At 32.9% G+C, this 27,703-nt stretch overlaps 1 pseudogene; it reads left to right on the forward strand.

The window, feature by feature from the left end:
• The first annotated feature begins 940 nt into the window (after positions 1-940).
• Positions 941-14,978, forward strand: LOC134232954 (L-threonine ammonia-lyase-like; annotated as a pseudogene).
• Positions 14,979-27,703: the final 12,725 nt, after the last annotated feature.

Raw genomic sequence — 27,703 nt, forward strand, 5'->3', positions numbered from 1 at the left:
ATTTGATTTCGTGGTTGAAGAACTGTTCAGTAGTACTTCATATGTAAAATTGTATTTCGTGGCTTTCTTTATACTTTAAAAACCATGAAAATCCCCCACCACGAAAATAAGTGATAATACAGTAAGTGTCCGGTTGAACATGGTATTCTGTATGTTAAATGAAAATTTAAAGAAACTATCCTGAGACACGGTGATACTCTGATCATATGGATGTTACAAAGGGAAGACTTAAACTTGCAACAGTGCATCGTAAAATGTATTGAAATTTGTTCAAAGGATTATCCACAAAATGATATACAGCATTATCGTCATGGTAATTTGTTGCACATTATATTTCACATTTTCTTTTAACAAGACGGCCTCTTTGCCTAGTTGGTGCAGTGGTCATAGTGTTAACTCTAGAATGGTTAATTAAAGTGTTAGTCTTCATGTTCCAGGTTCGAATCCCACTGTAGGGAAAATGCCTTTGAATAAGAATGTATAAATCGACGTCTCTTGTCACAGATCCGCCATTGCTCAATATATAGCCTGAGTGCTGAAAATAAATAATGTAGTTATTAAATTTGCAGCCTTCCTCAAGAGAATGTTTTGGCATCAATCTGAAGAAAATCTTCTCATAACAAATGTTAAAATATTAATAAAACAAAACAAAACACACACACACACACACACACACACACACACACACACACACACACACACACACACACACTCTCACACACACACACACACACACACACACACAAAGCAAGAACGCATCATAACAAAGAAACAGTGAAATATAAAACACTGCATTCTTAGCACTCTATTTCTTAATCATTTTAATATTTTATTTGATATCAAGTGTCGGTTAACTTTCAGAGATCAGTTTCAACTCATAATTAATATCAACTAGCTAAAACACGGAAATTTAAATCATGTGACCAGAATAAATTTTGAAATAGAGAGAATACCAGGAAGTAATATGTGAATGCACAGCGTTGTAGAGCCAGGTTAGACTTATAAGAGAGATAAGATTCTACTACGCAGTTACCATTTCTGCTTAAAGTGAAGGCCCGAAGCATTGCCTCAAAGGAGAATTAAATCATTTTTAAGGGGGTATGTTAGTTTTAAAAAAAAATGTCTGCAAATTTGAAAAAATAGAACTATATTCACTTAAAAAAAAGAATCATTTTGTTTTAGAAAAAAATTTAAAATTAATGTAAAAATACCTTTATGATGCACCAATTTATTAAATTGTGCATTTCATTCAAAAACGAATTTATTTCATCCTATTACAGTGATAACTTCTCGAGGATATCTCAGTAGAATTTAAATTATATTAGTATTTATTTTCAAAACTTTTATCTTTTTAACAATAAAAGTGTCTTCTGTTGAGTAACTTCTCATTTCTTTTTTTTTTCCTTTTTTTTTTTTTTGCAAGGTGTAACGTCTTAAGTGTATGATTTTTTTTTTGAATTCTATGTTCGTTTTTTTTTCACTATTCTATAAAAATTAAGGTCTTCTGTATTTATCGAAAGTTCTTTTTAATTTGGTTTTAAAGACCTTTTTAAAAATGGTTCTGCTGATATTTTTTGTACCCGTTTTCTTAAAGCTACTTCTCCGAAACCGAAATCATACATATAGATATAGCAGTATGTCATTTCTTCTACGAATATTTCATCGGAAGTCTTATTCTATTGAAATGTGAAATAACGTATCCATTTTTAAAGGTAATCAATCCCTTGATATTTATTTGTTGTTAACGTTGAATTGAAAGAAGTCACTGTTGCAATACAAAATATACAATGAATCGTAGTGTCATTGAATTGCAATTTCTAGAGTCTTTAGCAAATAAGCTTGAATCTAAGGTCAAGGTCAAATTTTAAAGACATTCAAAATAAGAAGAATCCCTTTTTAAATATATTTTTAAAAATATATTTGAAAGAGGTTGGATCAATATGTATATATGTATTATGAAAAATTGCTTGAGAGCTTCTCTCTAAAAGTTTTATCATAACTAGTTTTGACTCCGTACTTAATTTCCTGCTTTCATTTACATCTTCTTTGTCTTCAATTGCATGTTTTGGATTTAATTTATGCATGTATCATTTGCATTAATTCATCCAAAACAAATGCTTATTTGAAATTACTTATTACAATGCATTTCAGACTATTCAGTCAATCCAAACGAAATCTTTAAATTCCCATGCTTCCCACTACTACAGTTCTAGTGTACTTCGTAGACTTTAAATTGATTACAGTAATTCATTCAAAACAACTCAAACAAGAAGTTTATCTGATCAGAAAATCGATCTTTATTTATATGCACCTATTGATATGTTACCCAAAGCTAATTCTACTACGCAGTATATTTTGTAATAAACAAAAAGTACGATCATCGATCCCGATGTCAATTCGTAAAGAATAGTGCTTCATTTATTTTCTTACACCTTCTCATATAGTCTAGAATAATATAATAAACAATTATCCACAATTGCTGAAAGGCTTCTAATTGTTCTCTGAACAATTCTTTTTCGAGTCTTTTTGGTTTCCTCAAAAAAATAATGCAGGTTTCCTGAAAAATAATGAAGGTTGAGAAAAAAAGAGAATAAAACTTTTTCCGAATAGTCGAAATTTGACCTCAAAGTTACACTTGGTTACTCTCAATCCAACCACAAATGAATCGATCTACCATTTAGGCCTTTTCTGCTTTCCGACACGAATGAAGAAAATGACATTCAATATTATTTTGTCTAAATTTGAAAAAAGTCTGTGTTTATCAGCTATGCATGAACTGCAAACAATTTATTCATTGATCAGATCTTAAAATACTTTTGTCTTTCTAATTATTCTTTTTTACTTTCATTTTGTTTTTAAATGCGTTCTTGTAATCTACTAGGTCGATATTGAGGACGTTAATTTGTTGTAAATGATACAAAAGTCTCTATTCAAACCATAACATTTTCTAACACAAAAGCATAATCTATATTTAATTAACCAGAAAATGTTTCTGAAGACTGAGTTTTTCCTCAGTAGTATTATTTTAAATCATACTGCATGGTAAAAATTATCAAGAACAGCAATTTTGCGCATCCGTTTTGCTCTTAAATAGAATCATTATTTTTTTTTCTATTTTATTCGAAAAGAAAGCTTTGAAATATATTTTACTGAAACAACAAGGTTAAATTTAACATTGATTTATTTGCATATTATCCGGCCAGGGAAAAATTCCATGTGACCGAGAAAAAACATGTCTGTACAAATCTGGAAATTTAAAAGTAATATTTATTTAGACCAAGTTGTCAAGGAACCCTTTCAACATTTTTCTAGAAGGACAAGATATTTTTATGCATTTACTTTCGCTCCTTTACTTTAATCTTTAATCAATTGCGGTGTTATGTTGACATTTATTCATTATCTTATACGCAAACGATTAAAAAAAATCCTGATGAAAACTTTCCCTCAAAGAAATCAATGACAAAAACATTCAAAGTTACAATGAGAACTCATATATAAACTGTTTCTCTCACTGTAAATAGGATATTTTCCATAAAATCCGTAAAATTCTATAAAGTAGAAAACGAATTCTTCAGAGAGTAATTAGAGGCTACTCAACCTTTTTGTTGTTTTCAAATTATATAATTATAAAAAAAAGACCGTGAGAAAATAAATGAAACACAATCACAAGGATTAGGTCCGGGATCGATCATATTCTTGTTTGTTAAATACAATGAAGTTGTGGAAGAAAAAAAAGCTTTAACATATATACATTGGTGGTGCCTAATAAATGATCAGTTTTTTATATAAACTTTTCTATGGGTTGCTTACGACTTACTCGTAAATAATAAATAATTAGACCCATAAATTCATATTCATTACAGAATTTAAAAAAAAAAGCATTTGCCTTTATTTTCAACATTTTTTAAGCTAAAAAAGAAAAAAAAAATTCATTAAGGCACGAAAATTTTTTTCCATGATAATGTTTGATTTTACAGTTTTCAAAGACTATTCCGTATGCTGAGTGTTGGAGATTTATCCTGTAACTATTATAGTCATTTAATTTACTGGTTAAGGAACTGAAATTGAATTTATTTGCTTGAATATCGATTAAATATTTTTAAAAGCACTGATGTATTAAGATACTGAAGGACCAAAAAAAAAAAACCTAAATATTTGTCACCTAAAAAGCGCGCTTTGTCTGAAATAAAAATACATAAATCTTTAGTGTTCAATAGGATTAATTGATCGATTTAACACTGAGACGACGAAGTTTCGATTCAATAGATTTGCATTGCATAATATGAGACAAGAAAAAAGTCGGTGCAGATATTGAAACTTAAAAGCTAAATCAATGTACACAAAGAAGTCATGGAACATTATGCAAGATTTACAGAAGAGATAAAAAATTATTACGTAGTTATATGCACGATCTTTCCTTCGAGTGTAAACTTGATATATTTTTAAAAGTACATTTAGTAGTTTTAAGATTATTTGTTGATATTCGTTCATTGCAATAAGAGTAATTGGGAAATCTGTGATCAAAATTAAAAAAAAATGTGTGTTGAATATTTTTTTTTAACTGTGAACATCTACAATTTACCAATTCAGGTACTAGTATATCGACGAAAAGGCAATCCAAACCGTGTTAGCACACTTTTATAACAATAGTTTTGTTAATTTTAAATGGCTTTAATTGAAATCGAAAATTTATTTCAAATAAGGCTGACTATCCATTCGGTTAACGTTAAGACGTTCTGAACGATTGACCGTTTCAAAAAATGTTGGTCATACAAAAAGCGAATTAAAAAAATCCACGTTTAACTTGTCTGAGGTCTCAGATAGATGCCTTATATAAAAACTTCAGAAGAGATGTCATTCATTATTGATACAATATTTAAATCTAATCTTGAACTATCGCTTAGTTCATAATGGCTGTTTTATATATGATATCAAAACATTCTACAGGTAATTGCAAAGGATAAAAGAGGCAAGGTACACATTATGTCATCAGCGGATGTTAAGCAATCGATTAATTTAGCACAGTACAGACTGAATAACGCCGTTTAAACAACAATTATCTTTCCAAAAACAGACCAGTGACCCCCCCCCCAAATAATTTCGGAGAGCCTTAGTCATCTCAAAATCTGCTTAAACTGTTGAGTGAGATGCGAAAATTTTAGATTTACTTTTCTCTTTTAATGTTTTTTTTATTTTCAGAGACTTCTGTGAATTATCAATTTTAGTGGGTGTACTTCACAACACAAAATATAACCTTAAATATGATTAATTATACTTATAATGATAGATGTCTATTACGCTACTGAAGTATTCTATTCCAATGGTAGCGTCAAATGTTTGTGCTTTTTTTCCCTCTTAACATGGATTTTGAGGGAATATTATAATGCATATTATGTTTGCATTTGTTTGAGGGTGACCTGTGCGAAGGGGAAGTGACACATACGTAATTTTGTATCGAGATCGATGTTGAATACTGCCTTGATTCATGAATATGCTCTTTCCGAAGAGATATTCTGCTTTAAAATACATGTACTTTTGTTATATTTTGCAATAAGGTATATAAAAAATTCCGACTTATTTAAAAAATCCAAATTTATTTTACACGTTTTCAAAATAGGTGTATATATGAACGCATATATCTTTTATACATTGTTTGAATATATAGAATTATTGTTCGTCAAAGTTGTATTAACTTTTAAATTTTATGTTGAAGAAAATTATTTGGTTTCAAAAGTTTTGCAAAAGATTCAAGTACTTTTTGATGATCAAAATGCCACGTCAAGTAAAATAGGATGTAGTCTTTAATCACAAATTTCTTTTACTCATTATCACCCAGCTGGAAGACAGATAGCAGCCCCTTCTGTCAATCAGCATACTCGGCACGTCATAATAATTTGCCTCTATCTCGAAAAATGGCCGGAAAACCTTATACATATTATCATTTGATGCACTCATTTACTTGTATTTTTTTCAAACCAGTTTGTGCATGCACTTTCTCGGAAACGTTTTGATTGATAGCCATGAACACTTTTACGAAAGTACAGGGGTTTCAATGACGTGTTCACGTTTATGCAAAGAATAAATTACGCAGTTCTATCAGTGAAGAAAATGATGCCATGGGCTCATGTATAATTTACCTGAGAGATAAGATATAAGCAATCTGCTTCGTGTGAAAACTTGAATCTTTTTAAAAGGAGAAACAAAATTTTTAAGGGTATGTTGACATCGAATCTCTTCGTTTTCCCTTTTTCTTTCATGTCAATGCTTGCATTTTTATTTTTTAGTAGAATTAAGTCATTATAACGGGTATACAGCTGTATATATTGAAATTCATTTATTTTCCTGTCTGTCTGCAAATACGGTGGGTATGAAAGGTAGTTAAATTCTATACTTCTTTCAGTTTACGGTTGATAAATTAAGGTTTGTCACTCGTCAGTTTTTGAGGTAAAAATTGTCATAACCTCAGACCTATTTCATGGTTACATCATGTTTAATCAACACTTAATTATTTTTTTTTAAAAGCCGCTCAAAAAAAAACTTTTTTGGAGTTCATTTCTTTTGTAACAAGGATATTTAGAATACATTTCTTGATGTGCATAGATCTTATTTCTTATATTGGAACTTTGGTTCATATGTTTACACATAATAGGTAATTTTACAAACATTTCATACATTTTTGTCGACAAACTCTATAACAAATTAAACTGTCGCATGTCAAACTGTAGTTGTAGAGAAAAAGTAAACATAACATTTATTTCATTTGAAGCCTGGTTCATGATCCTGGGTCCTTATCGTCTTACAATGAGTTTGAGTACATGTACAAATGGACGCCAATGTTCCTACATTTTGCTTTTTTATTCGTAAAAAATGTAAAGAAATAGAATTATTCAATTCGAGTAGTGTTTTTCATTACCTTGAAGCAAAAGGATTTCTACATGAGAAGAAGAAAACAGTTGCCAAATCTGTTTCATATCTGGGTGGTTCACTAACTATTGATGTTAAATAGCAAACTATGAACTTAACTGAATGACAATCGATATGACATTTCCATCTTCAAACTTCAAAATGATGTGCGCCTGAGTGGCGCGGTGACCCATTTAGAGCGTCTGCTCTAGAGTCGCAGAGTACGGAGTTGATCCCTACGTCGCGGGTTCGAATCCTACTTTGGGACGTGGAGGCCGGTCCTTTAGATTAAACGGTATAAAACGATGTCCCGTGTCGGGGTAGGTGCCGCTACATACGAAACAGATCCCTCACTGCTCAATGGTCGTCAGTGCTGAGAATAGGACAAAATTTGCAGCTCTCCACCCGAAAATGGTGGCGTCTCCATATGAGTGAAAAATTCTCGAGAGGGACCTTAAACAACATACATGCCAACAAACAAAAAAGTATGTGTAAGTCTCCAAACGCATATGATTCTTTAAAGTCATACTCTGAGAATGATCTAGTTTTAACTTGAGGAAGGCTAAAATTATGTTTAAAAATAGCGATGGTTAATGATGACTTTGAAAAATAATCCTGTCATATTTTTATACTCAGACAATGCACCAAATTCTCCTGCAGGACAGAGATGGGTTTCAAAGTCTGCTAATCTGCAACATCCGTGAAACGTAAAATGTTATAATTGCTAACTACTTGTATATTAACCTATCCATTGATTTTCAATATTTCTCATTAAGGTAATCCAATCTTCAGGTTCTGAAAATCAGGCGCTTAATAAAAAAAATAATGCCCACAAAATGACCAAAAACTCCCAGATTAATGCGTTTTAACCACAGTAATTCTTCAAACATCGATCTTTAAATTTGATTATTTTATACTATGCATTTTCTCATTGAAAGTTTATCAACAATTTCATTTTAGGATAAAAAAAATTGTAGGTATCTAGGCTTTTGAAGAAAATAGCATGATTTTTATACTTAGACGGTACTTTACAATTATTTTCTTCTGTTTACTAGCTTCATTCATTTTCAAAATTAATGCTTTGTGTATAAAGCTTTTCCTATCGATCATTACAAAACATTTAAAATTACTTCTAATTAAATATCATGCTAATACTCATATGTGTCTAAGTCTAAATTAAAGGAAATTCATTTTTTTTTTTGCTTAGGATAACTCAAATGTAATCACTTGTAAGGGTTCATGAAAAAAATTAAAAGACAGAGGAAATTTAACATTGAGAAATTGCTAATAAATAGTAAAAATAATCATAAAATAAGCATAAATTTGAATAGAAAGGCTGGTTAATTTTTCTTTTGTTAAACGTCCATACACTCAGATAGATACGCTTACACCTGCTGATGAAGGGCTGCAAATTTAAACCTCTAATCGGCACCCAGTGCCGAGCCATTGAGCAGAGAGGGCTTTTTTCACTTTCTTCAGTTAATGCATCTCATCCCACAGTGGGATTACAATCCCATATGTAAAGATGATCTCCACTAACGATATGTACCGTATAGGGGTTAACTTGGCGGGTGTAAAATTTGGCGTTTTGTCTGCTCAAAGGTTTGTCAATAATTTTGTTGACGCATGATTTCAGCTCTTTGCAGATAGACACTAAGAGTACTGACTATTCAAGCGATTAAATATTTTAGCGGACTTTCATCAAGACGCAAAAAAAAAAAAAAAAAAAAAAAACCAAAATTAGCAGCCCGCTAAAATAACCCACTATACGGTATCCAATACTATAACGTTGGCTGAAGTAGAACAGAATGTTTTGGATATCAATTTCAAGACTTCTTAAAAGAACTGAAACGCGGTGATAATTAAGTGACCGAAACAGCATTTTCCCATTAATGATTGTATGGTACGTTTGAACATATTTGCTTTTCTTGATGACTCTCCTTCCTTTAAAATTGCATTAGTCCTGTCGGAAGACGATACAAGCACATTAAACTTATTCTTTTAGATTTTGATTGAGATGTTTCCTAATAAACACAGTATGTACAATTTATCGTTATCTCTTTTTCTTTAAATTTGTTGGGAGTTACACCCCCAAAAAAGAGAAGGAATAAATAAATACTAGTACACATGTAGCTACTACATGTACATGTATATCTTACATGTACATGTATATCTTTTTAAAGGCCTGTTTCTAAAAAAAATGCAATTTTTTTTTTATTTTTTAGGCAGTTAAAGAAAACAGAGTAAAAACCGAGGAGTGTCTCAAAGTGTCAAATATCATATGATGGAACAAGAAAGTTTAGACCCAATGATGGTTGAAGAAATTTTAGACCCTTTTTGTGACCCAGACAACCCCAAAAAGGTTACCTTTAAGGATGTTGAGGCAGCTTCAGATGTTATCAAGGACGACCTCCTTAGCCCTTGTGCTGTAAGACATACATATTATATTTTATGTACAAAACAGTCGGAATTTGTTCACGCGGCAATTTTGCTTACCTTCTACAAATGGATGACAATATTCTTCCATTCCCAGAGAATGTGTCTGGATTCAACAGATTCCGCTCTCTCGCTCTCTCTCTCTCTCTCTCTCTCTCCCAGTATATTTGCATAATTAGTAATTTTTTTTTATTTTTAGAAATCTCGAATTTCTGAAATACTGAATGTAAAGGAAGAATGTACTTTAAGAAAGAATTTCAACAGCGGACAGGGAGGTACTGTATTTGCTACATAACATGTACCGTAATATTTTGAAATTAAGCCTGAAATTATTGCTTAAAGTACTATGAGTTGTATTTTTGGAAATTTTGAATTGCTGATAAAATATATTATTATGATCAATTTGTGTGTAATAAAACCTTTATGATAAAATTATGTCAGCATACAGATTTTCATTCAACTTTCAAAATATTTTTTTTTGCCATTGTGGAAAAAATCAAATTATCTTTTCGTACGTTATGATAAGTTAGAATTTTTTAGGATATTTTGCCCATTTATGTGAATTTTCTATTTCAGTTTCAAAGAAAGAGGAGCAAGATATTCTCTTATGATGCTTAATGAAGTAAAGCAACATTTTCCTTCATATCTATGTTATATGTAAAAAAAATGATATTCTCCCTTTTGCATATCTTAAATAAAACTCAATGGACAAGTAAAGATTGAATAAGTGTTTCTATTTTTTAATTTCCTGTAATATAAAGACGTGTTTGTATTTTCATAAAATGTATCTATTTCAAAACATGAAGTCAAAGTCTTCGAAATATTTAATTTTATATATAATTGTAATCCACTATATATGCGTTTGATTTCAATATGATACTACCTGCAATAATGTAGCCCTCTTCTTTTTTGGGGGAGAGGGCTACATTATAGGATCTCCCTAATGGTGCAATGCGGCAGCGATTCACTCCCGCACGGATTTCAGCTCAAATTGTTAGTAAACGGATATTTTATTTATATGTCTTACCTGGACTTCCAAAATGTAGTTATCCAAGACATAAATCGATCCAAAAATATGCAGAACAATCCATATATCCGTACATGAATTTTTCGTGTATGTCAACATCGCAACTTAAATTTATCCACCATGTTTTCTGTCCTAGACAGATTTTATTTTGGGACAGCAAAAGAGATTATGGATTTATAGGGAGCGGATTTCTTTGGAGTTACCTTGTTTTAAGCCAAAATATCTCTGTTTACGAAAAAATAACACATTTTATTCATCAATGTTTTGTTACTATTCATCACATTTATTTATAAACATCGACATTTGCTTTATTGAGTTTTTCTAAATTTCAAGCACAAGTCTCGGTACGTCACCATGAACTGTCATGGCTGCTAGGAAGGCACACAGATTTATTTTTACATGGTTTTTGCGTTTAACGGGCTATGGTGTCGACAGTGAATAAAAATTTCGCCTTATTAGAGGTTAATTGTAAAAACAATTTATTCTGCATGCAGTCGCCCGTATCTAAAAAATATTTTTGCACCATTACGGAGATGCTGTGGAATTGTAGCCCTGCCAGAAAACATCAATAAAAAAAATCGGAGAGGGATACATTTCCAGGTAATATATGATACATGTAGGAAAAAGGACTTTTTCGGGATTTTTGTTTTCCACAGGAGCAGAAGAAGAAAGGCGTTATAGCGGCCAGTCCCGGTAACCATGCTCTGGCTCTGGCCTATCATGGCTATTGTTTAAACATCCCAGTGACCGTGATCATGCCCACTATAGCACCAATGATGAAAGTACAAGCCTGCAAACGCTACAAAGCCACGGTAGAAATTAAAGGGCATGATATTTCAGAGGTCAGTTTACACAGAAGTTGAATCCTGTGAGAGAACAGGGACCTTTGTATTATCTTGAAAAGAGAACCTTGTGCTAAAATGTGTTTCGAAATAATGTTTCTTTATTAATTTTTTACATAAGAAAGTTATATAAATGAAAATAGAAAATTGACTTTTAGGGGATGTTTTAATCTCTGTTATATTGACAAGCTTCAATAATTTTTTATTCATATTTTAATATTTATCAAAATATTTAATCCATGATTGACCTTACATAGTTAACAAATTGTGCTCCCTATGGGAATGCATAAAGTATTTAAAATGATTTCGTACAAATTTCTAGATAATTGAAGAAATGAAATTGCTTGATAACTTTGTATTGAATATGCTTTTAATTTTTCGACACTTCACATTTTTTGTTAAATGTCCAATTTCGCCTAGCAGCATCTTCCGTACGTAGTTTTGTAAGCCAATAATTATAATTACATGAAAAATGTAGCATTGTATACGCTCATTCATCTCTACTCCTTAGAAACGTATTCAAGGTTACGCGGCACTATTTTTATTTATTTTGTTTACTCTTAGTCGAAAAGGTTTGAAAGAAAGAAGGTAAAGAAAAGGACTAGTTTACATCAATGGGTATGTTTATGGTTACATTTTTTTTTCAAATAATAATTAATAATAATTGTTTATGAATAAATGAATGTATCGACAATAAATTTATAAAAAAAAAATAAAACACTAGATTGTTAACATGTAGCACACTTTTTTTTTTTTTAAAATACCACCCTCATATCATAGCCGGGCAGGGAAAAATGCGTGGGATGTGAAACAAGCCCCTGATGTGGAGGGTGGTCTACCCTTGGGGGGGGAGGGCTGATTGCGGGGGCGGCCGTGGCTCTAAAGCACCTCAAACCAAATGTTAAAATCATTGTAAGAATAGCATTTAATCATATTCTTCCACAAACACTGAAAATAGATAATAAAAGGCTATACTATCTATACTATACTATATATACTATACTATACTATACTATACTATACTATACTATACTATACTATACTATACTATACTATACTATAAAACTATACTATACTATACTATACTATACTATACTATACTATCTATACTATTCTATACTATACTATGCTATGCTATGCTATACTCTATTTTACTCTCTCTACTCTAATCTACTATATGCTATACTATACTAAGATTTAACCATCGAATAATATTGTGGTAAATAATTAAAGGGATGAGGCGGAAAGATGTCCTAGTTTCTCCAAAGCAAGAGAGATGGGAAAACCAACAAAAGTTGAAGTTATCTCCTCTATCGCAGAGGGTCAAGTTAATGATTTTTTCGAATTTTATAAAAGTTCTCACCAATTAATTCAATTCTAATTAATTGCATACAACTGAACAGAATCCTAAATTGCTTTGCACTATACAATCATTGACCAAAACATTGTAATTAGGTTTGGCTGTACCAACAGTTGGAGTGAATGCCTTTGCTACAGCCAATGAATTGATTGACAAAATGATTACAGTGAAGTAAGTGAAAATACAATCTCAATCAAATAATGAAGCGAGTTCAAATAAAACTTCATTTTAATTGGAATAGACCCTTCATCTCGTTCTCGCACATTTTATTTGTCGCTCGTGAAAGGCATAAAAATACGAACAGTGAGTTGAAAGGTCAAATTTAAATTAGGCTGATAATTCATATTTAAAATTGAATTTCAAAAATAAATCAAAGTTATTTCATTTGTGGGGAAGAGAATATAGATCTTGCTATCCTGCGTCTGATTGAAATAGAGAAAGCTATTGTGGAAGGCGCAGGCGCAGCAGGCTGGGCCCCCATTATGAAGGACTACTTCCGGAGTTGGCAGAAAAAAAGTCAGATGATAAATACCATTTAATAAGGCTTAAAAAAAAATAAGTTTGTTTTCCCGTAACATTCCCAAAAAATCAAGGGTCGGTAGGTCGGATTTTTTTTTTTTTTTTTTCTTATGAATGGGCAACTCCCCGGACCAAAATCCAGGTGAATTTTCGTGGCCCCCCATGGAAAAAAGGCTGCCAAGCGGGAGAAAACAAACCAAAAATTGGGGGGAAAGTTGTTCAAAAATGATTTTCTTTATAGCGAGCGCAGCGAGCTGCGAACGACCTCGCGAAGCGGCTCAAAAGAAACGTTTAAGAACAAGGAAATTTGGGTTTAAATTTCATACTGTTTTTTTTTGAACATTCCCCCGTTTCCCGACTACCCCAAAGCCTTTGCCGAATTTGCCGAATAAATAAATAAATAATAACGTAAAGCATATAACAACTTTCATTTGTAAAATTTAAAAAAACAAAAAATACTCTGCAATGTTTTTGACAAAAATTGCACTAGTTCTATAGTTTTAAACGACGCTGGCTGTCTCCGTAAGCTCCGACGAGCTTTGTGACGTGTATGACGTACGCTGTGGGATATCCGTGCGGCTTGACGTTCGAAGTGGCTGATCTCAAGTGTTTTTTATGGGAAAAGCGGGCCCCCCCAACGGTACCCCAAAAAAAATTTTTTTAAGGTAAATGTACCTATTTACAAATTTTTTGTTCAAATTAAGCTCAAGCTATTTTTTTTAAAATTTTAAAAAATGGAATCAGCTGATTGATAAAAATTTTTCCATTTGTCAGAAAAAAAAATCCACCCTTTTTAAAAGGGGGTTGGGGACGGCCAATTTTTTTTGTTTTAATAAAATTTAAACTTTGAAACATATTTTGGGGCACTGATAATAAAAAATCCCCAAAAATTGCATAAGATATTCAGTTTTTATGTCATTTTTTTACATTTCAAAAAAATTTTTCCCGAAATTTGATCTACCTAGAAACATTATACAGTTATTGACTGGGAATGAGGGGGAACATTTATTTTTTGCTCCTGAAGGTGAAAATTTCCCCGGCCGAAAACCCTTCAGTCTACTTAAGATTTAATCAATACTCACTATACTATCAATTTTTTTTTATAATATTTTGGCTTTATAGTAAATTAAAAAATAGTTGAGAAAGAACAAAAATAATTATATTTTTATTACATCACAAAAATTATTTATCACAAAACATACTTTCCCTTCTTCCTTACCTTAATGGAAGCAACAACTTTTGCTGTTCTTAACTTCGGCTATTTCCGTGTCCACGATACTAAACGATGATTAATTATTTTTAACCTAGCAGTGACGTTGCGGACTAACACTTCTTATGTTGGCCCGGCAGGCCAGTCAACAGTGAAATTGTTAGACCGATGTAATAAACATTTCTTTTGTTGGACTTTTTACAAGCAATAAATGTAAGGAAAGCTATGTATAAGGGTATAACAAAGATGAATACTATGTGCATATAGTTAATTAATACTGTTATGGCATTTGTAAATAGGGTGGTAGTGGTACTGTGTGGTGGAAACATTGACACTCCGGTCCTGGGTCGTGTGATAGAACGTGGGCTCGCTTCTGATGGACGTTTTGTTAGATTTAAGATCATAGTAACAGACCGACCTGGAGGAATTACTTATCTAATTAATCTACTGTCAGACCTAGGAGTCAGGGTAACTATACAAAGTTTTACTGTCATTCATTCATGTATGCACTATGATAAGATAAACATATACGATAGATAAAGCAAGGGCATGTCATAATAATACATACTAGTAGTTTAAAATCAGTTATGTTATCTATATCAGAGATAATAAACATGTCATTTATAATAATATATGCTGGATAAATTTTTTTTTAAATTTCTTTATTTGCAGCATCCATGATATATTTCATGAAAGAGCATGGCTGAAATCAGATGTATTTTCAGTTCAGGTAATTAAATAAAGAGACAAAGACATCTAACACGTATATTGCACTAAATATTACTTTTTGGCTATTTCACAAAAGTTAAAAATGCATAATGTAGGATCGTTTTCATCTGATATTTTATTAAATCTATTTCGTGTTTTATATTCTAACATATATACAATAAAAAACATCAGGCACTCTTGAAAAATAATCAGATGTCCTTCTCCCGACCGACTTGTTAAAATGGCCAAGCAAAACTTAACTTCCAGGAAGCAATTATTTTTTTTATGTATTTCGGGAAAAAAAAAATTGAAAATTCAACAATGTTGTTGAAATGTTCTTGAAAATAATTGTTGCCTACCTACAGACCCTTTTTTTAACCCTGAGTGGGAGAGGATTGCAAGCAGTGGTATGTAAACCCACTGACAATAGTTTAACTCTGTTTGATATGAAGAAACAAAATTAAGATTAAGTGAATTGAAAAATGCCATTTATTTACATTATAAATGACTGTATGAAAAAACACAAAATATCATGCATATAAACATATAATGCAGAATCAGAAAAATTGAACAATTGAAAATATAATCAATTTTGTTTCAATAGATATCAAAGGTGGGGTATAAAAATTCGCAAACACCACAATCGTACATATTTTTAGCAAACTAAAACATAATCATGACAAACTATTCTAAAAGAACATGTATCATAAAAAAAACCAATTAAAGATAACTATGCTGACACGGCAATAATTACAGATGGTGTTGGGGCGGGACGGAGGGCAGAATTTTTGTTTGCGCGTTCACTGACAAGGCTCTGTGAGGGAATGGTGAAAGGCGTGAGAACCCGCGCGCATATCTTAGCATCCGACGGCCGAGCCTATAAATCATATCAATTTACAGAAAAATCTTCGAGAATTGCTTTAATCTCACGGATAAGAAATTTTGGGATTAAGAAACTTAATTGATAGCATGGGTCTGCCGTGTCAGATGTTTTACATAAATTAATTTAAGGATGTAAATTAAATATTTATGTAAACCCACTGACAATAGTTTAACTCTGTTTGATATGAAGAAACAAAATTAAGATTAAGTGAATTGAAAAATGCCATTTATTTACATTATAAATGACTGTATGAAAAAACACAAAATATCATGCATATAAACATATAATGCAGAATCAGAAAAATTGAACAATTGAAAATATAATCAATTTTGTTTCAATAGATATCAAAGGTGGGGTATAAAAATTCGCCACATTATTGTGTTTACATAAACGCAATAAACCCCATCCTTAAACTATTGTCTTCTAATGAATTGTTAATATTAATGCACAAACATAAATACCACACAGTTTCTTCAAAGACGGACAAGATGCTCCTTTATAAGTGATAGAAGGATCTAGTTCAAGCTCCATTAACCAGCAGTGTCCATAACACGTTATAATTAAGTTCACGATCCTCTGTCCTATTTCATCAAAGTTTCTAACATCATTATTACGGCCAACCAGAATCAAAAAACAAATTATACATTATATAAACACAACCAGGCGAATAAGTCAGAGGCCCATGTCCCCGTGACTTATAATTAATGTCGAAGAAAAATGAACGCAGTTGTAACTCCATTAGGTTTAAGTCAGAGGCCCTTGTCCCCATGACTTACATGTAAGTTCGAAAAATCAAAACAGTCCATCCTTTATTTGTAAGGTTAAGTCAGAGGTCCCTGTCCCCATGACTCAAGTTTGAAAATCAAAACATTCCATGCTATATTTATACGGTTAAGTCAGAGGCCCATGTCCCCATGACCTAGGTTTAAAATTCAAAACAGTCCATGCTATAAAGGGAAATTAAATATAAATCTGGAAACTTATATTCGCTATGTCCAAAAACCAGCTGATCGTAGTATGTGTTGATATTTAGTGCATAATCAGAGGCCCCTGTCCCCATGATTATACTTACTGCAGAAAATATTTAGATTTTCAAAACAGGTATGCGTATGTATTTCTTGTATGCGTCGGAATGCCATCGTCCCATCTGTTTAATCTTTTCGTCTGAAATACCTATTTCGGCCGCTGACGTTGCCGCACCAATTCGAAAACTGAGTTTTATAGAGTTTAGAATCGAGACCCGACCACTTTAAAGACATTTGTAGAAAGTTTGTAAATTGTTGCCTTTGGATTCCATGACCATCTGGGTAAGAAAAAAGGGGACCCATGACTTGACCCCTTAGTGTAATAAATGACAACAGTGCTTGCACTGGACAGAGCCCTTCATTGGAATTACTAGCCTGTAGAAACAAGGAGGGAATATGTCGGCCAGAACTGTGCTTGAAAGAATCAGGTCTAATTTCTAGGCCTTCTAGTGTGTTTGATTCGTCTCGAACAAGTCTAACATTTTCCAGTAGCAAAACATTACCTCTGTGATGTCGAGATGTGATAGTTATTTCCCCCACTCTTAAGAAGGCATGGAAGGCCAACAAATACATTGATTTTAGCATGCTGCGCTGGTAAAACGAGATACCTAAATGATCAAGCGAGTCAACTAAATTTCTTAGAATAGACGGTGTTATAGGCAGCCTCGTATCCCCTGTACCTGGTTTTAACTTTTCATACCCTTGTAGCATTTTGCGAATTACAAAAAGCTGTGTTACGTCTTGATAGCCCTTTAATTTAAATATATATCCTAGAGCTGATAGATAACTTTTCAAGGTCGACGTCGCCATGTTGGATTGAAAACAAAAGGCTTCAAAAAGTGCGACATGTTGAGATGATGGTGGTAAGATGGGGACATTTGGATATTGGTTGAACATGAAGGACTTATAACATGTAAAAGCTCTATCGTATGATGACCTAGACGCTTTAGAAAGTGAACTCTGCAAAATGAAGTCTGCTAGGTTCTTTAAAGGTTGAGCATTGTTGGAGATATTGGTGTCGGCACTGGATTCATAGATGGGAACCCCTCCTTGAATTCTTGTACCTGTAAGCGAGAAAGTTTATCTGCAGCAACGTTAAGTACACCAGGGACATGACTTGCCTTAAATAAAATGTTAAACTGCATTGTCTTGACGACAAAACGCCGCATTAATTTCATAATAGTTGGATCAGTAGAAGTTTGTTTGTTAATAATGTACACTACAGCTATGTTATCAGAATAAAAATTTACACAGGAATTTTGCAGGACGGGGCCCCATAAATCTAAGGCCAGTACAACAGGCAATAGTTCCCTGACTGTAATGTGTAGCTGGCGCCACTTTTCAGGCCATTTCCCACAAAACCAGTTCGACTGAAAAGTACCCCCAAAACCAAGGTCACTTGCATCTGTATAGAGGGATAGTATTCCAGAAGTAATCCATTTATCTTCTAAAATTAAGGATCTGCCATTAAAATGGTTGATGAAAATTGACCAGGCCTCAAGGTCAGCCCTAGCTTCCTTATTCAAGTACTTCTTAAAGTGCGGTAATCTTAAACCTTTGGTGAGATCTATCAGTCGTCTGAGAAATGTGCGCCCAGGTAATACAACAGAACATGCAAAATTTAACAAGCCAATAAGAGACTGTAAGTCGCGTAGTGAAGCTTTTTTCTTCCTTTTGAAACTACTTAGTGTTTCTTGCAATTTGAGAAGCTTGTCAGCTGGCAATCTTAATTCCATTTTTTCTGAATCAAATTCTAAACCTAAAAATGTAATTGTTGTTGTGGGATATACTGTTTTCTCAGATTTAATGGGAACTCCTATATCTTTGCACAGGTTCAAAAAGTTTTCCAGCGAATTTAAACACTGATTTGTGTTGGCTGGACCAATGAAAAGGAAATCATCTAAAACATGTACACAGGAAGCATTGTAATGATAGTCCATAACCCAGTGAAGTGATGAGCTAAATTTCTCAAAAAGATTGCAGGAATAACTAAGACCCATGGGTAAAGTTTTATCAAAAAAATAATAACTTCCTATCGTAAAGCCTAGTAATTCGTGATCTGAAGGATGAACAGGAATGATTTTAAATGCATTCTCAATATCAGTCTTCGAAAATAAAGCCCCCTTGCCATACTTTTTAAGAATTTTAACCGCGTCGTCAATTGTCTGATACTTGATGGAACAGATTTCTTGAGATATTCCGTCATTAATTGACTGACCTTCTGGGTATGACAAATGATGGATAACCCGGAATTCGCCAGGTTGCTTTTTGGGCACTAAGCCTAAGGGCGAACTTTGAAAGTTAGTAAATGGTGGTTCTTGAAACGGACCAGCAGCTCGACCAGAGGCTAATTCCTTGTTTATTTTTTCTTGAAGAATGTCTAAATGTTGCTTAGCGGATTTTAAATTGTCGCTAAGCCTGCGATATCTTTTACCCTGAAAAGGTATTTTAAATCCTTCTCTAAAACCTAAGACCAGGAACTCCCTATCAGGTATATCGTAATTTAATAGCCATACATGTAACCTATCAGGGTTAACTGGGGTAACAATTTCAAAATTTTTATTTTGTTGATTTGGATGTGGACTTTGTAAATTCTGTCGGACCATGATTACTGCTAACTCTTTGTCTTCCTCTAGCATTTGCGGTTGATTTGAGGGAAGTGGGACAGACCTTTCTACTGTGCTCTCCCTCGCAGAGCTGACAAGAATGGGAAAATTTACACTCCTTTCTGTTGCAAATTCCCTGCTCGGAGTTGTTAAAGTTGAAACAGAATGACTTCGTGTAACCCCCTTTCCCTTTGATATTTGTGAAGGGACGAAAAGTAGTTTTCTGATATGTTGATTTATACTTTGCTTGCAAACCGACAGCTAAGGCCTCCTGATACAACTCAATGTTAACGCGATCCCACTGAAGCTCCCCAGGAGAAATTTCTCTCCATTGTCTAAAAGTTTTATCGTAATTGATTGCTGCCGAAGCAGTTGACTGATCAGCCAGCTTTTGGACAATATTGGCATATTTCATTAATTTTGATACCTCGTTTACATGTTTTTCACAAAAAATGCTGACGAAAATATGAAAGGCTGCCAACCACTGTTGGACGGATTCAATTTTGCATGGATTGTTTTCCTTAACAAAAGTCAAACCTTCATCTTTTTCTTCTACAGAGAATTTTACGTTTTTTTTAGTTGGCTTGAGTAATGACTCGAACTCTACAAATTCATTTGCCCAAATTTTTGCTTTTGTTTTTGCGTCAATCCCGAGTGATAAGGGTTTAGAAATACTGTCTGATGTATGTATTAGCGAAAAACTGTTACCATCGCTAGCCTGGGAAAGCGGCTCCGTGGACGTGCTTGGTAATTCCTGAGGCACCTCTGGAGCTTTAACTGTGTGCTCCTCGCTCTTATCATTCATTGCCGAAAGGACCGCGTCAACAGAGGCTGATGTTGTCTGCTTTCGACGTTTTGCCGGGCCTGAAGTCTCAGAGGATGGTGTGTTCCCGGTTGTAGTGCTCTTTGGTCTTTTCTTTTTGGGTGGCATATTTTGGCCTACAAAACGAGACACCTGTCTTAAGAATGAAGACACTCATAGTTCAATACCTTATCTGCCTATATACATGTTGAATTGACTTTGCATATTAACATGAAAAAATTTTAAGTATTAAAATGCCCTTGATCGCCAAATTAAGCTTCTAATGGAAATAATTTTTCCAAGCCTTATGGTGCCATAGACAACCAAGGACACCCAAATACTTAAGAGTGCAAAAGTTTCGATAGCAGTCAATTCACTGAGGCCAACCATAAGCTATAATGACAGATCACAAGGAAAATAATCAAGAAATAGCCAAAGCGCCAGATCATTTACACTTGAGCATAATTCTCAGGTGTACCATACATCAGCGTGTAGCGACACTTCACACATATAAGCTGCTAGCCATAACATAAAAGCAACTGCTCAGCTGTACATATTACAGCTCATAGCGACATATCGCAAACATCAAGATGCCATGTGCATCAAAATGAGCAGAAGCCGTTTCTACTGTGACATATCACAGTGCATATATAGTGACAGATCACTAAAACGATGCCATGTGCATCAAATGACTAGCAGCTATCGTAAAATGTTCTACACTCTATACACCATAATATTTTTTGGTATGACATCGATATTCAAAATTCAAGTACATGTATCTTGAATGCATAATTACTACAAAAATTAAAATTAAAATAAAACTTATCTCATAACATGAATATGGTGAAGGTAACATGCCATCACTTTTGGATAGCCTTCAAGGAGTGCAATATTGCCCCACGTAGATTCCTATAGTATATCATCATCCCATGTTCTTCGTTAAAGTGAACGCCATCACAAAATATCGGAAATTTAGAGTGTTTAATATTTTTAAGCTTCCAATATTGCACACTCGTTTTCTGTACCAGCAGACATTTCAATTCTCTGTTGAATTTGATCACAAGTTCATTATACGATGTTGTGTCTAAAAGTCGAGTCCTAAAACGAGGCATTAGCTGACAAATTTTCACATGTGCAATATTGTAGCGTGATGCGAAAGTTTCTGCGATGCATAAGAGGCGCAGGCTTAATTCCCTCACAAACGATTCATCTGCTGTTCCATTGTCAACATCATTTCCTCCTATATGTAAAATGAGTACACCTGGACGTAGATCAGCGATTTTCCTTTCTAACATATTTATATGAGCGGAACATGATAATTTCCCACCACTTATTCCAAAATAATTAATCGCCGTTGCGGATAAATTGAAGTTAGCATATTCACAATGTTCTCGGATATACGATTGTAATCTTTTACATGAGAAGATCCCGCAATCAGAATAGATACCATTGTTTTGAAATATATGCTTTCACCAACTATCCACATTAAAAAAATTCAAGAACATAGGGATCCAACATGCCGAGGAAAATAAACATCAAAAATTAAAATCCATACCTTTCTATCCCAATTGAATAGATATGAAGAGATCAACAATTAAAATTACAGCAGAATTTTTGCTTGCGCGTTCACTGACAAGGTTCTGTGAGGGAATGGTGAAAGGCGTGAGAACCCGCGCGCATATCTTAGCATCCGACGGCCGAGAATATAAATCATACCAATTTACAGAAAGATCTTCGAGAATTGCTTTAATCTAACGGATAAGAAATTTTGCGATTAAGAAACTTAATTGCTAGCATGGGTCTGCCGTGTCAGATGTTTTACATAAATTAATTTAAGGATGTAAATTAAATATTTATTACTGCCATATATATGCTTTGTGAATTTTTTAGTGAACATGGACTTAACTCTTCATGTAAATTTTAGTTAATAATTGTATAGGATTTTCATAAATGTAATTTGTGGGTGATGCTGCGCTTTAATAAAGAAAACATATTTATATCTCTTTTTATTATGTTTGTGAATTGTTCGAGAGATGGAGGTATACATGTACATTAACCTTAAAGGCAAAAGCTGTAAAGAATATATTGCTATTGCGCGTATTTGTATATAGTTTTGGATCAATGTTGTTCATATATGTTTGCGAAAGGACTACATTCCTTAAATTCTAAAGATCACATAGTTACCAAACCATCCCCATCCATTGACATTGATGGTGAAAAATTGATTGTTTTTTGCCAGAATTATATATGCAGACTTTAAGCACAGATGATACAAACTTTTGTCAAAAGATATGAAATTAACAACCAAAAAGTTGAAACGTCAAGGAGAGACATATACAGGCGCTTCAGCCTTGCTTTTCCTATGAAAGCGGAGTTAAGTAATGAGAGAAATGAAAATCTTTTTTTTTTTTTTTTTTTTTTTAGAAATTCCGCGGGTACAAAATATAATGATTTTAAAATGAAGTAAATTGATTTTTGTTGAATCGAATGGAATGAAACTTCACACATCAACAAAACAAATATTTTTACATATTATATTGTGACGTAAAAAATTACATATTTATTACAATATTGCTTATTTTACATTTCTAGTGAGTAATATAACGAAGATTGACATCGTTCACAAACTTTCCGAACAACCCTCTCAGATTGATTCTATATATTTTTTTTAGTAACTCTTTAAATTGAATGCATTTTATTCTTTGAAAGAGGTTGGATAAACTATTGGCAATAAGGCAAAAAAGCTTTACGATTTACAGACCTTTACTGTACTTGCTCAGAGAGTATCAGATACAACTCTTCAAATGTTAGCAAAATAGTATTGAAAACAGATTTGCTGGGTCGAACAGTGTCAGTGGCAGCCTCCCTTTTCAAGCACTTGGATATAATTTATAAAATTCATATTTTAAACTCATTACTCAGTATCAACAAAACCACGTAACAGTTGTCATGGGTGATTTATTGTACAAGTAAAGCTAAAGCAAATAAGTAATAAATATAGTCAATCAAAGTCCAACTGGTTACATCCCGTTGGCCAATTAAAGTAATTAAATATCTCGTACATGTACGTGTAGGGTTTTAAATATATCCAAAACATGTACAAAGGTGTTAAATCTAGGATAAAAATTAATGGAATGTCCACAGAATTTTTTAGCTGTAATGTTGGAGTGAGGCAGGGAGAAAATCTTTCACCATTCCTATTTTCAATGTATATTAATGACCTTGAAGATTTTTTATTGAATGAGAATATTATAGGCTTGCAAAGTATTTCAAGATCTATTGAGCATGAATTATTGATGTATTTTAAATTGTTGGTTCTTTTCTTTTTTACGCGGATGATACTGTTATTATGGCTGAATCAGCCGACAAATTACAACATGCAACTAATGTATTCCAAAAATATTGTTTACAATGGAAGTTAAAAGTGAATGTGGAAAAGACGAAGATTCTTGTATTTTCAAAGGGTCCTATGTTAAAAAGAAAATTTATTACGATCATTTAGTTATTGAAAATGTTAGAGAATTTAAATATTTAGGCGTTGTTTTTTCACGCTCAGGTTCCTTCTGTAAAAAAAAAAAAAAACATTTATATGATCAAGCACAAAAAGCGATGTATGGCATTATAAGAAAAATTAGGCAATTTAGTTACCAGTTGACTGTCAATTTGATCTTTTTGATAGAGTTGTAGTACCGGTCTTACTATATGGTTCTGAAATATGGGGCTATGAAGATCTTGATATTATTGAACGTTTGCATCTGAAGTTTTTAAAGTATTATTTAATTTGAAAAGTTCCACGCCATCATACATGGTCTATGATGAAACAGGTCGCTTTCCTTTGTATATCTCGGTGTATTGTAGAATGATTTCTTATTGGGCAAAGCTTTTTTCCGGCCCACCAAATAAAATTGTAAATGTTTTATACAAGCATATGTTTAAACAGTATTGTGATGGAAACTTAACAAACCCATGGTTAGATTGTATACAGAAAATATGTAATATGTGTGGTTTATCAAATGTATGGTACGAACAGGCTGTCAATATGAATTGTAAATGGACTCATGCCACTGTGGAACAAATGTTACAAGATCAATTTATCCAAAAGTGGTCTAGTGACGTAAATAACTCTTCAAAAGGACAGATCTACAAAATATTTAAACAAAACTTTGGATTCGAACGTTATGTTGATAAGTTATCTCCTAAATTTAGAAAAATATTTATAAAATTTCGTACTGCAAATCATCATTTACCGGTAGAGACTGGAAGATGGCATGGTATACCACTGTGTGATAGAATATGTAAACTTTGTAACAGTACTCAAACTGCTGAGGAATTTCATTATCTATTAGAATGTAAAACCTTAGCTAATATTAGAAAAAATTACCTGGGTTATTATTATTCACACAGACCAAATGTTATCAAATTTATGGAACTAATGTCAAACAAAAGCGAGAAAGCGAGAAAATGTTGAAACAGTTATGCATGTTTATTTTAAAAATTTACGATGCTGTCTCTCCTCCTTGATATATTTTCCTTCTCATTTTATCGAACTCTTTCCTCCTTTATTCATATGTAACCTTTTTGTTATATAGAAATTATGTACCTCTGACCAGTTTGTATATATTTTGTATATATGTTATTTGAACCCCATGTACCAATCTTGGTTTGGGTGAATAAAATGAACTTGAACTTGAACTTGTCTTTCAGACAAAATGGATATCAATTTTACTTATTGTTAACCCTCCGTTTGTCAGTCCTGTACACGTACTTAATTAATAGATATATCTTTTTGTAAAAGTAGAGGGGCCAAGTATGAAAAAATAACACATTGACACTTTGTCAGAATGGATGAATTGTATCAGATGAATGTTGAAAGCTCGCAGTTCGCGATAGGGAGGCAAATTGCAGTTGATTCGATACGTAAGAACATGCTTTATAAATTAACATGTTCTAAACGAAACAAGCTATTGACAAACAAGTTAATGAAAAAGAATGTCAACAATCTCGTTTGAAATCTTTTTACATGATTTATGATCGATATGATGACCTTTGCAGGAAATACACCTTAAGGAGAAATGTCACGCTTAATTTAAAAATGACTCGTTTTATTTACATATATAATTGCTACTAGTATTTAAAAAAAAAAAATCATATGTCTATCCAACTGTTCTACATTTTATTCGACATGCATATTAATATGTATTCATTTACTTACAGCAAATATTTAACCACGAAGCAACATTTTGCAAATAAAACATGTCTTTCCTTTTTATTGAAAAAATAATGCAAAAAAAAAAATATATTATAAAATAATTAAGAATTAATACCAGTCTTTAAATATTGAAACCATAGTGAGAAAGGGATATCTAAAAGATCTTTAAAATGAAACTTCTGCTGTGGAATTCCTCCTTAACATATAGTCAAATGCTGACAGACCTTTTTACATGAGCTGTTAGGGCATTATTTACATTCTGAGTATCCACGGAATTTTCCCAATCATGATAAAGAGCACACTGCAAGTGTGACCTGTCGGCAGGGAGATGGTCTTCCTCCATGGCACCTGATTTCTGATGCTGTCAGAGGTTTCTGTTTCCCCGTTGCCGATCTGTATCGTTTAAATGGACTTTGAGGATGAATACTGTTCGCATTCTCCAAGATTCATTGTAAATCATTTAATCCTCTGTAAGTCTGTAGACTAAATCTTTCTATACATTTTAAAATTCTCTAAAAACTCTGCTGATTCTTTTCATTTTTTTTCATTTGCACTACTGTAGAACTTACAATTGACTGATTATTTTTTTTTTATTATTTTCCCGTACGTATTATACGAGTGCCTATTTATTCACTCAGTAACGTTATGCCAAATAACCAAATAGTAAACTACTTCTCCAAGCTTGAAAAGTTGTACTGTACAAAAGAATATGTGCATGAACCTCAACATTCCCTCATTTGTGTATATTTTTGTTCGGGGGAGGATATTTTATTTTGCAAGTATGCATTAAAATGCTAAAATTGTTAGTTTTCCACACGTGCAAAGTTGTTTGTTTGCTGTTTTTTTTGGCGTCGTTTTGTTTGTTTGTTTGTTTGTTTGTTTGTTGTTCCTTTGTTTTGTTTTTTTATTTTTTGTATATTCAATACTAATAAGTATCCTGATCAATGGTTTCTTAGAATAATTAATGAGACTAATACCAACGAATTCAGCTGCCGATTAGGAATAAGTAGAACTAGTTCTAATTGTAACGGGGACCGTTACAGATGTTCCCCAAACGCTCCCCAACTCCCTTTTTGTGCAAATTTTCTTTAAAACTTTTTTAAATATGCTTAGTATCGCAGGATTTCATTTTAAAAGCTACAATGATATCAACTTTTTGTCATTTAACGCATTGCACGCAAACGCACATGCATGCACATGCAAGGTGATCATGGCATGTTGTCTAAACCATCAACATATCTTTATATTCCAGAAATCAATAAAAAGTCATAAAAACAAATATTTTACCGTTTTTCAAACGTATTGTTCATTTGACGCATTGTGTGTGCGCTTGTGCATGCAAGCACGTCCTTGCATTCAATTTTAACAGCAGTACAGTGTATCATGTAGGAATCCATTGTACCTATTCATATTCTAAACTTCATCCTGCTTTGTTGAGAAACAAGAAAGATATAAGCATGTAAAGTTTCAGCCAATCAGATTGCAGCACAGGTGGATTTACGTGCTTTCATGAAAATTCTTATATATCGTGCTGTAGATCTATATAATGTGTGACTAAGTTCAAAATTTCAAAGGATTATGACGTAAAACAAGAAAGATATTGAGACTTTAGTTTCAGCCAATCAGAGCGAAGCGCACGTCCATGCGCGTAAGATCCTGCAATTTTGACCATGTCATCTTATCTATACTACTAATATACTCATGCATTGTGAGTTTCAAAAAATTCCATCAAGAAATAGAAAAGTTACGGCTTCATCCATTATCTTGGTAATTTCACATGTTGCACGTGCGCGCTTTTGCCAGCACACGCGCATGTACGTGCTTTCATGATAATTCTTATATATCATGCTGTATATCTTTATATTGTGTGACTAAGTTGAAAATTTCAAAGGATTATGACGTAAAACAAGAAAGATATTGAGACTTTAGTTTCAGCCAATCAGAGCGAAGCGCACGTGCATGCGCGTGAGATCTTGCTATTTTGACCATGTCATCACGTCTATACTACTATTATATACTTATATTATGAGTATGGAAGCATATAATAAAAAATGGAAAAGTTACGGCTATATCTATTATTTTGGTCATTTCACGTGTTGCACGTGCGCGCTCTTGCAAGCACGTGCGTGACTGAGATATTCGTTAAAAGAGAATGACATTAAGTTTTCCTTCA

The sequence above is a fragment of the Saccostrea cucullata genome, unplaced genomic scaffold, assembly GCF_032062105.1.
Source record: "Saccostrea cucullata isolate Sc308-1 unplaced genomic scaffold, CSIRO_AGI_Scuc_v1 ctg4066, whole genome shotgun sequence".
In the NCBI taxonomy this organism is placed as follows: domain Eukaryota; kingdom Metazoa; phylum Mollusca; class Bivalvia; order Ostreida; family Ostreidae; genus Saccostrea; species Saccostrea cuccullata.